The sequence below is a fragment of the Nicotiana tomentosiformis genome, chromosome 11 (genome assembly GCF_000390325.3).
Source record: "Nicotiana tomentosiformis chromosome 11, ASM39032v3, whole genome shotgun sequence".
NCBI classification, from domain to species: domain Eukaryota; kingdom Viridiplantae; phylum Streptophyta; class Magnoliopsida; order Solanales; family Solanaceae; genus Nicotiana; species Nicotiana tomentosiformis.
Genome location: NC_090822.1, coordinates 6,494,227 through 6,504,531, shown reverse-complemented (window position 1 = coordinate 6,504,531; position 10,305 = coordinate 6,494,227). Strand labels below are relative to the sequence as shown.

The window sequence follows — 10,305 nt, the reverse complement described above, 5'->3', positions numbered from 1 at the left end:
TCGGGGGTATGGATCCTTTTTACGGATGGGGCTTCAAACGTAAAGGGGTCCGGGCTGGGCATAGTTTTGAAACCACCCACGGGTGGCATTATTAGACAATCTATTAAAACTATCAGGTTGACTAACAACGAGGCCGAGTACGAAGCCATGATTGCAGGTCTCGAGCTAGCTAGAAATTTGGGAGCAGAAATCATTGAAGCCAACTGCAACTCCTTGCTGGTGGTAAGTCAAGTAAACAAAACTTTAGAAGTTTGAGAACGTAGAATGCAGAGGTATTTAGATAAACTGCTTATCACTTTGCGCCATTTCAAACAATGGACTTTACGACATGTGCCACGGGAACAGAATAATGAGGCCGACGCACTGGCAAATTTGGGGTCATCGGTCGAGGTAGTTGATACGGGCTCGGGGAATGTAGTTCAACTTTCGAGATCGGTAATCGAAGAAGGACACGCCAAAATAAATTCTACAAGCTTAACCTGGGATTGGAGAAACAAGTATATCGAATATTTGAAAAACGAAAAACTCCCATTGGACCCTAAAGACTCCAGAACCCTACGGACCAAGCCTGCTCGATTCACTCTGGCATCAGATGGAATACTGTACCGAAGAACGTTCGACGGACCATTGGCGGTATGCTTGGGTCCGGGGGATGTCGATTATGTCCTACGGGAAGTGCATAAGGGTACTTGCGGGAATCACTCTGGAGCCGACACATTAGCCCAAAAAATAATCAGAGCAGGGTATTATTGGATCGATATGGGCAAAGATACGAAGGAATTCATTCGTAAATGTGATAAATGTCAAAGGTTCGCACCAATGATCCACCAGCCCGGAGAACAACTCCACTCGGTCCTATCCCCGTGGCCTTTCATGAAATGGGGAATGGATATCGTCGGCCCTCTGCCATCGACCCCAGGTAAAGCCAAATTCATTTTGTTTATGACTAACTATTTTTCTAAATGGGTTGAAGCACAGGCGTTCGAGAAAATAAGAGAAAAAGAAGTTATAGACTTTATTTGGGATCATATCATATGCCAGTTCGGGATACCCACCGAAATAGTATGTGATAATGGAAAGCAATTCATTGGCGGCAAAGTAACAACATTCCTCGAAGACCACAAGATAAGAAGGATACTGTCGATGCCGTACCACCCCAGTGGGAACGGGCAGGCCGAATCAACGAATAAAATCATCATTCAAAACTTAAAGAAGAGATTGAACGATGCTAAAGGGAGATGGAGAGAAATCCTACCCGAAGTTCTTTGGGCATATCAGACAACATCAAAATCCAGTATGGGGGCGACCCCGTTCTCCTTAGTATATGGATCTGAAGCATTGATACCAGTCGAGGTTGGTGAACCCAGTGCCAGATTTCAATTCTCGATGGAAGAATCAAATAACGAGGCTATGAACACAAGCCTCGAACTATCGGACGAAAGGCGAGAAACTGCCCTCGTCCGAATGGCCGCCCAAAAGCAGCGAATCGAAAGGTATTATAATCGAAGAACCAAGCTCCGCCATTTCAAGCCTGGGGACTTAGTGTTGAGAAAAATTACCATCAATACCCGAAATCCGAATGAAGGGAAGCTAGGACCGAATTGGGAAGGACCATATCAGGTACTCGAGGACATCGGAAAGGGGTCGTACAGGATCGGCGTTATAAACGGCAAACAGTTATCAAGAAACTGGAATGTATACCATCTAAAACGGTACTACTGTTAAGGTACAACCTTTCCATATTCGTTTATATCTCAAAACTGACCCCTGCAGAAGTCCAAACAAGGGACGGATCTCTCATCAGAAAGCACACGTTGCACTCTTTTTTCCTTATACCGGTTTTATCCCAAATGGGTTTTTCGGCAAGGTTTTTAATGAGGCAATCACTGGTCGTGCAGCATTTATAATGATATCCGAGGCCCCGTAAGAGAGTTACTTCACAACAACAGGGTCCCGATAGGAAAATTGTAAAGAGCCAAATGGCCGAAGCGAGCCATGCTCGTATAAATTGGCCCGAACCCGGGCGTGTAATAACATGCGAAGAATTAAGATATAACGCGACCATCAAGCCTACGGGCTATTTTCTCATTTCGAGTTCGAGCAAACACTCACTCGGCCAATTAAGCCTACGGGCTGCATCAATTCGAGTTCGAATCATTCACTCGACCAGGCCTACCGGCTATTTTTCATTTCGAGTTCGAGAAAACACTCACTCGACCAAATAGCCTACGGGCTGCATCAATTCGAGTTCGAATCATTCACTCGACCAGGCCTACAGGCTATTTTTCATTTCGAGTTCGAGCAAACACTCACTCGACCAAATAGCCTACGGGCTGCATCAATTCGAGTTCGAACCATTCACTCGACCAGGCCTACGGGCTATTTCTCATTTCTAGTTCGAGCAAACACTCACTCGACCAAATAGCCTACGGGCTGCATCAATTCGAAGTTGAATCATTCACTCGACCAGGCCTACGGGCTATTTTTCATTTCGAGTTCGAGCAAACACTCACTCGACCAAATAGTCTACGGGCTGCATCAATTCGAGTTCGAATCATTTACTCGACCAGGCCTATGGGCTATTTCTCATTTTGAGTTCGAGCAAACACTCACTCGACCAAATAGCCTACGGGCTGCATCAATTCGAGTTCGAATCATTCACTCGACCAGGCCTACGGGCTATTTCTCATTTCGAGTTCGAGCAAACACTCACTCGACCAAATAGCCTACGGGCCGCATCAATTCGAGTTCGAATCATTCACTCGACCAAACCTACGGTCTATTTTTTATTTCGAGTTCGAGCAAACTCTCATTTCGACCAAATAGCCTACGGGCTACATCAATTCGAGCACAAGCAAACACTCGCTCGACCGTCACGCCCACAGGCTATATTCTCTTCAAAATCGAATCGTTGACAATTAATAAGTCTAAAGGGCTACATTGCCCCAAGTTTGAATAAACGCTCGCTCGGTTGCAGAGACCACGAGTTTCAAGTTTGATTAAGTGGTTTAATACATAGAGATATGCCTATATACAAAATTTATCTACATAGGTGGCTGTTCAAAAAAAGAAAAAAAAATTTAAACGGGAGCGGTCTCTTCTTTATTAGGTCCCCCCCCCCCCCCATTCTCGGATCCGCTTTTACTCCCATCGTCGTCGTCATCATCATCGGAAACCAGAGCTTCAGCATCAGCTTCGAGTTCTTTTGCCCTTTTTATCTCTTCCGTGAGATCGAAGCCACGAGCATGAATCTCCTCGAGAGTTTCTCTCCTAGATCGGTACTTAGCAAGTTTGGCGACCCAATGCGCCCGACCATTGGCAGATTCGGCTGCCTCTCTTGCCTGAACTTGGAAAGCTTCAGCATCAGCCCGATAGACGGCCACGAGCGCATCCGCATAAGTCTTTGCCGTTTCAGCATCGGATTCAGCCTTGGCGAGTACTGAGGCCAACCGAGCCTCGAGCTCCTCAATTTTTCTTGCTTGAACCAGGCCTTTTTCCTTCATTTTCTGAAGTTGGGTTTCAGACGATGATAACTGGGCTCGAGCAGTCTCTTTTTCTGCAGCAAAGCGGTCCATACCTTCTTTCCACCGCAAGGATTCCATCCTTATCACATCGACCTCCTCACGCAGCTTCCCTATCATCTCGATTGTTTGCTGCAGCTGTGAGACCGAAATGTTAGCTACCGTTCTGGTATCGAACCAATAGGTTTTCAAAAGCATCATTGCCTGCTCAGACAAATCATCCTGGTCTCGATAAGCCTTGGACAGCTCTGCCCGGAGATCTTTTATTTCCTCCTCTCTCTGCCCTAAGGAAAGTTTGAGAGAGTTCCTCTCATCGGTAGCACATTTCAGGTCGGCCGCGTATCGATGCAGCTCATTCTAAGAACGAGAACATTGTTCTTGATGGACCGCCACAGCCTACAAAGGAACAAGAAACGAAGTTGACGAAAGACGAACATAAAGGCAATACCAACAAAAAGATTTTTAAAAGACTCACCTGGTTCAAAGCCTGCCGCAAACCGTGAAAAAATTCCGATTCATCACCGGCACCAGCAACATCCTCGATACCAGTAAATAGGTCACGAAACGGATCCTCTTCATCGTGAGGCCTACCTAGATCGAGGATCCCCAGAGCTTGAGCTTCCCGAATCACCCTTGCGAAAAAAGCGGGAAAGGTAGGCGAGTCCTCGATCGCTGCTACCCCAAGTGACTCGCTCGGAGCATTCCCCTCGGCTTGGAGGGGTTCGAAGGGCTCTTCGAGTGTAACCCCTGCCGGTTGATTTTGATGAGAGGCATATTCGACATTCGATAGTTTGGGGACTCTACCAGAACCTCTCTCCGGTATATTTTCAGTTCGAGACGGAGCCCCATAGGGCATCATTGATCCAGTCGGCGTTGAAGCATCGGTGGCTCTCTTCGTCCGGACCGCCAGCGTGGACTCATTATCCTCTTCCTCTTATTCCTCTTCATCCCTTAGGCGCAAAACGGATTCTACGGTCAAAGGAATAACATTCTTGTTCGGCTTACGAGCCGTCCTCTTCTTCAATTTTGGATAGTCGGGCAACGAAGCTCTCTTCCTTTTATTTTCCTTCGCCGGCTTTGGAACGAAGGTCGAGACATCCTCCTTATTAGACAGAGGTCTCAAGACCGCGTCCTTACCCAAACCTGCATATGGGAAACCTTATAAAAAATATCGAGAAATGCCTCGTCAGAGTCTGAGAAATGAGCTTACCGTGATTTTTTGCCTCCCACCGACCCTTAGACAAATCACGCCATGAGAGTTCTTCGTATGTGGAAGTCGAAACAAGATCCCATACCCAATTCTTGAGGTCGGGAACCGCTCCGGGCATCCAGGGAATCGCTACATCACGAAAAGAGGAGTGTCGATAAGAGAACAAATGAAAGAACAAAATAGAAGCAACAGCAAAATCACACTTACGTTTCAAATTCCATTCCTCGGGAAAGGGCATCTTTTCAATCGGGATCAGGTCCGAAGTCCTTACTCGAACAAACTTTCTCATCCAACCCCGGTCCCTGTCCTCGTCAATACTCGAGAACAAAGCCTTGGCAGCCCGACGCTGGAGTTTTATTAACCCTCCCCGAAAAAGTCGGGGACGGTACAGCCGGATAAGATGATCGAGGGTGAACGACATCCCCTCGATTTTGCTCACAAAATATCGGATCAGAATAACCATCCGCCATAAAGAAGGATGGACCTGGCCTAAGGTTACCTGATACTGTCGACAGAAGTCGATAACGACGGAATCGAGGGGACCCAAAGTGAAAGGGTAAGTATATACGTTCAAAAACCCTTTCACATGAGAAGTAATGTCTTCGTCAGGGGTAGGTATTATCACTTCTTTTTTTCCCCAATTGCAGTCCTTCTTTAAAAGATCGAGGTGCTTCTCAGTAATCGAACACATATACCTCGATACCGGCTCACACCGGCCAGGGACCGATGAACTTTTATCAATTTTAAAATCTGAAGTAAGGACGCACGCCTCGAGGACACACTCCTCTAGCCGTGGCTCCGCCGGTGTCTCATTGGCGATACAATGTGAAGATGAAGCTTTTTCTTTCTGAGGAACGATTTGCGATATTTTTGCCATTTTTGAATTCAAAAATAAGGAGTAGAAGAAAATGATAGAGATTTGGTAGAATTGAGGGGTCTTTTCGGAAAGAAATCACAGCTTTCTTGGTAGGCTGGAGAGTATAAAGAAGAAATTGAGAAATTTTAGAAGATAGAAGATGCAAAATGGTAAAAGATAAAGGTGATAATTATTTATAGGTTCAAAGCGACGGCGGTTCATTATCAGCAGTGGCCGACCACTGCCTGATATGCATTAAATGCCTTGAAAGACTAAATCGACAGGACAGCTATCATGTGTGTCATGGTCGAACTTGATGGAATCGACAAGATATAATCCGATCGAGCCGTTGAAAATCATATCGTTTCTCGTCATATTTCTTTCTGAGAAACGAGGGGACTATCTGTATACGGTCGAAATGGATTTCAGCCTTGGCATGTCCGATACGGTTCGATGGGTGGTATATCGAAGTAAGATCCCGAAGGAAGGCACGAACTAACCTAGAGCCCGAGGAGGCCGGTCCGTATTGAGATCGATATCATAATCAAACTCGAACAAGAATCGAACCATGGCGCGGGTAGATCTATCGTACTGATAATTCAAAAACCAACCTACATCGACCTGGAATCCATCCGAGGGCTCGAACCAGGATCGGGCTCGAACCAAGATCACGAGTTCGAGCCGAAATCAAGCTTGAACCAAAATCGAGGATTCTAAGCAAGATCGAGCTCGCATACAAAAGCCGTTGTAATCCCACTAGAGGGAATCTTGGCAGAAATTATGGAAAAGCTGATTTATCATGGGTCTTCCACTAAATGTTTATTTTATTATACTTGTAGCCAAACTCCTTCACTATAAAAGGGCTTGTTTATCATTCTTGGAGCGATCCTTTTTTTTTTGGAGACGAAAACTATCAAAAACTGTATTATTTCCTCTATAAGCAAAGAGTGATCTTTCTAGTTTCTTAGATTGATTCTATTTTGTAAAATCCTAAATTCACTGTTCATAATTGATTTGCCTGGATTACGTTTCCTCCAACCTATATTCATCCTTTAATTTATCCTAGCATTCTGTATTAAGTTGTACCACATATCTTCGGAACTGCGTATAAATTCAACTCTATCCATTTTTTGGGAAAATAATATTAAGTTTTGAATCCCGTTGACATAGCCCAAAATTGTTAGCTTAGTGATTAGGGGTTCAAAATCTTTGTAAGGTCATAGGTTCAATTCCCACTAGCTATAATTGTTTTTAACTTTTTTCTTTTTGAAACCCCTAACACTAAGTGCTAAACTCTCTTCTAAGTTTTTGATATTATACTCCTTTAGTGAGGATCGTCCCAAAACCGTTCTCTCACCGCCTTTCACGTAACAATAGCAATAACTACGCCTCAGTCTTAATCGTTCATCGCGTAATTATTCCCAATAGCCAAAACCGTTCTCTCACGGTCTCACGTAACAACAGAAATAACTACGCATTCGGTTCCTCACATAATTACTCCCAATAGCCAAGTTATGTTTTCAAAGGAAGAACAAGCCAATAATTAAGCCCTCCAATGGACTAAACAATGGTGAAAATTTTCAAGGTACATGTCTACTCATTCTTGCTTCTGTTTCATGTGGATAGATTTAGTTTATTTTCTTTATGCATGGGAAACACCTGTCGAAAAATCTTATCCCAAATTTTTCATTGAAGCAATCACAGCTTCTAATATTAATATTTCCTCCTCATTGCCGGATTCATCATCCCTAATTTCCGCTCAAAACTTGACTATCAATTTCGTCGTTGAAAACCCTAGTTCCCGTCACGTTAAGTACAAAAACGTAATGGTCTCAATTTCCTATGGAAGAAATATTATTTGGGTGAATATATTAGACATTTATCGTCAGCAGTTGATACAAGTAACTTTTGGTAATTTTCCCATCAAGATAAGGGATGATGAGGTTATTAATGCCATCACTAAGGAAAATAGAACAAGTGGTTTGAGAGTTTTTACAGTGCAGATCAAGGGTATTATTTATGGACGGGAATGCTTACAAGTTTCATGTGGAAATGTGAAACTCCAATTTTCGTCAAGTACAAAAGAGACAAGATTGCTACAAAAATGTTCAACCTGGATATACTACGAAAAATGTATTTGTGATGATTGATTGGCTTGGTTTTCAATTATTAGATTATATATAAGAAGTTGAATTTTTAGCTTTATAATTCTCTCTTGATCATTTTTAGCCTTGTTTTCACTAGACACATGTACGTTCTTTCTATTTCAATCTTGTAACAGCAAAAGACATTTCTTTTGAGAATATGAATTGAGATTGCTGTTGGAATGAAAATATTTCTTCCAATGATTTTAAATGATAATTACTTAATAGTGTGTTAATTTTCACAACACTTTTTTGGTGAAGAAAAAATTTATTAATCTCCACGACCATTACAGTATTCTCAGCTACTTGCAATCTGCCTTTCCTATTTTCGTTCTAAACACACTACAACTATGTAGTAGATTAGCAAAACTCATTACAACTATGCAGTAGGTTAGCAAAACTCATATATGTAGATCTACAAAAAAAAATGTGATTTGTAACGGTTATTTTTGAGTGTAACGGCGGTTTAAAACCGCCAGAATACTCAATTACGACAGCTTAAGAAAGCGCCATAATCCCGTCCGCCACAAGTATATTACAGCGGTTCCCAAAAATCCGCCATTATAGAATATCAAAATCGTCGTAATATGCAATGGTGCGGCCTTTTTTGTTGTTAATAGTAACCACCGCAACTGACACAAGATTGCTCAACACAACTCTTTTTATTATTGCGGTTACAACCGCATTGCTCAACTAATTGCATTTTTTATTATTCCACTAGTAGTTTTCTCGCTAAGATTGGTACTCCAAGATATCTGAAAGGCAGAGTGCCTTTTGCATAGCTAGTCTGCTCTAGCAAGTCTGCCTCACATTGGTATTGCATGCTCACACTGAAGATATTTGATTTTGCTGCATTTGTGCATAATCCAGAGGCATTGGAGAATGTCTTTAGTCCCCTCAGCATAAGGAGAACAGTCTGAAAATCCCCTCTACTAAATAATAACATATCATCTGCAAAGCATAGATGATTCAGCCTAAGACTTTTGCACTTTGCATGAAACCCAAACTCATGATGTTTTGCCACCTGATTCATTATTATTGTAAAGTATTCCATGCATATGACAAATAGAAGAGGAGAGATAGGGTCCCCTTGCTCAGCCCTCGTCTACCTGCTATATTTCCATACAGCCTCCATTAATTGCAATATAGTATTTGGCAGTTGTGATATAATTCATAATCAATTGGATGAAATAGTGTGGGAAATCCCGTACATGCAACATCTCTTCCACAAACTCCCATTCAATAGTGTCATATGCTTTTTTCAAGTCAATCTTTATCAGGCAGTTGCTGTTAGTATGCTTTCTGTTATACAGCCTAACCAAATTCTGTCAGTTAAATACATTCTGGGCAATAGACTTCCCTGCTACAAATGCACTCTGATTAACTGAAATGATTTCTGACAGTACCTTCTTCAATCTATTAGATAGCATTGAAGTTGTTCACAACACTTGTCTTGTAAAAGTTGTTCATTTATAATTACTCGATACTTATACTGATTGGAAATAATAAGTATAGAACGAAATAATCATGCAGTTGCTGTTAGTATGCTTTCTGTTATACAGCCTAACCAAATTCTGTCAGATAAATACATTCTGGGCAATAGACTTCCCTGCTACAAATGCACTCTGATTAACTGAAATGATTTCTGGCAATACCTTCTTCAATCTATTAGATAGCATTGAAGTTGTTCACAACACTTGTCTTGTAAAAGTTGTTCATTTATAATTACTCGATACTTATACTGATTGGAAATAATAAGTATAGAACGAAATAATCGTGTGTAAGGGAACTCAAACTCCACAATTATAAAACAGTTAAATGTTATAACAATTTTTTGAGAAAGGTTAGAAATATAACTGCAGAAGATAGTATTGATAAGCACAAGGAAAGAGCATAAAGGATTAAGCATTCCCTTTCTAATTGTAAATATGCCTATCAATTTGCCGAAAATGATTTTTAAGAACTTTTCAAAAACTAAAAAAGTTGGAAACCGAAGACATCAAAGGTAGATTTTCACAAAACTAACAAAAATATTCCCAAAAATATTTTCTCGACTAACTCAAATACACAATTTTTTTCTCGAAATTATTTTTTAAGAACTCTTTGAACAATGTAATATGTTTTTAAAAAGAAAATTAAAATTGTATTGTAATGCCCATAATTACTTTCCGTGTGTTTATCCGGAGATTAAGAGCCCGTTTGGACACAAGAACTTTTTCACTTTTTTTCGAAAAAATTTCACTTTTTTCGTAATCAGTGTTTCGCCATCAAATTTTCAATTTTCACTTGAAGATGAATTTTGGAATTTTTCGAAAATTTGAAAAACTCCAAAAAGCTGTTTTTCAAAATTTTCTCTCAAATTACTCCCAAAAATTCAAAAACAACCCAAAATTATATTCATGTCCAAACACAACTCTAATTTTCAAATATCACTTTCACTTGAAAAAAATATTATTATTTTTTTGAAATCTTACAATTCTTATGTCCAAACGCCCACTAAGACGTCTGAAATTGAGTATATTATTAAGATGTTGTCTCTAAATATGAAATTTGAATAAGTAGAACTATTTGTTT

At 41.1% G+C, this 10,305-nt stretch overlaps 1 long non-coding RNA gene across 1 annotated transcript; it reads left to right on the top strand.

The window, feature by feature from the left end:
* The first annotated feature begins 6,941 nt into the window (after positions 1 to 6,941).
* Positions 6,942 to 7,961, top strand: LOC138900730 (uncharacterized). Its single transcript, XR_011411958.1, has 2 exons — positions 6,942 to 7,172; positions 7,591 to 7,961. It is a non-coding gene; the product is annotated as an uncharacterized lncRNA (long non-coding RNA).
* The last annotated feature ends 2,344 nt before the right edge of the window (positions 7,962 to 10,305 follow it).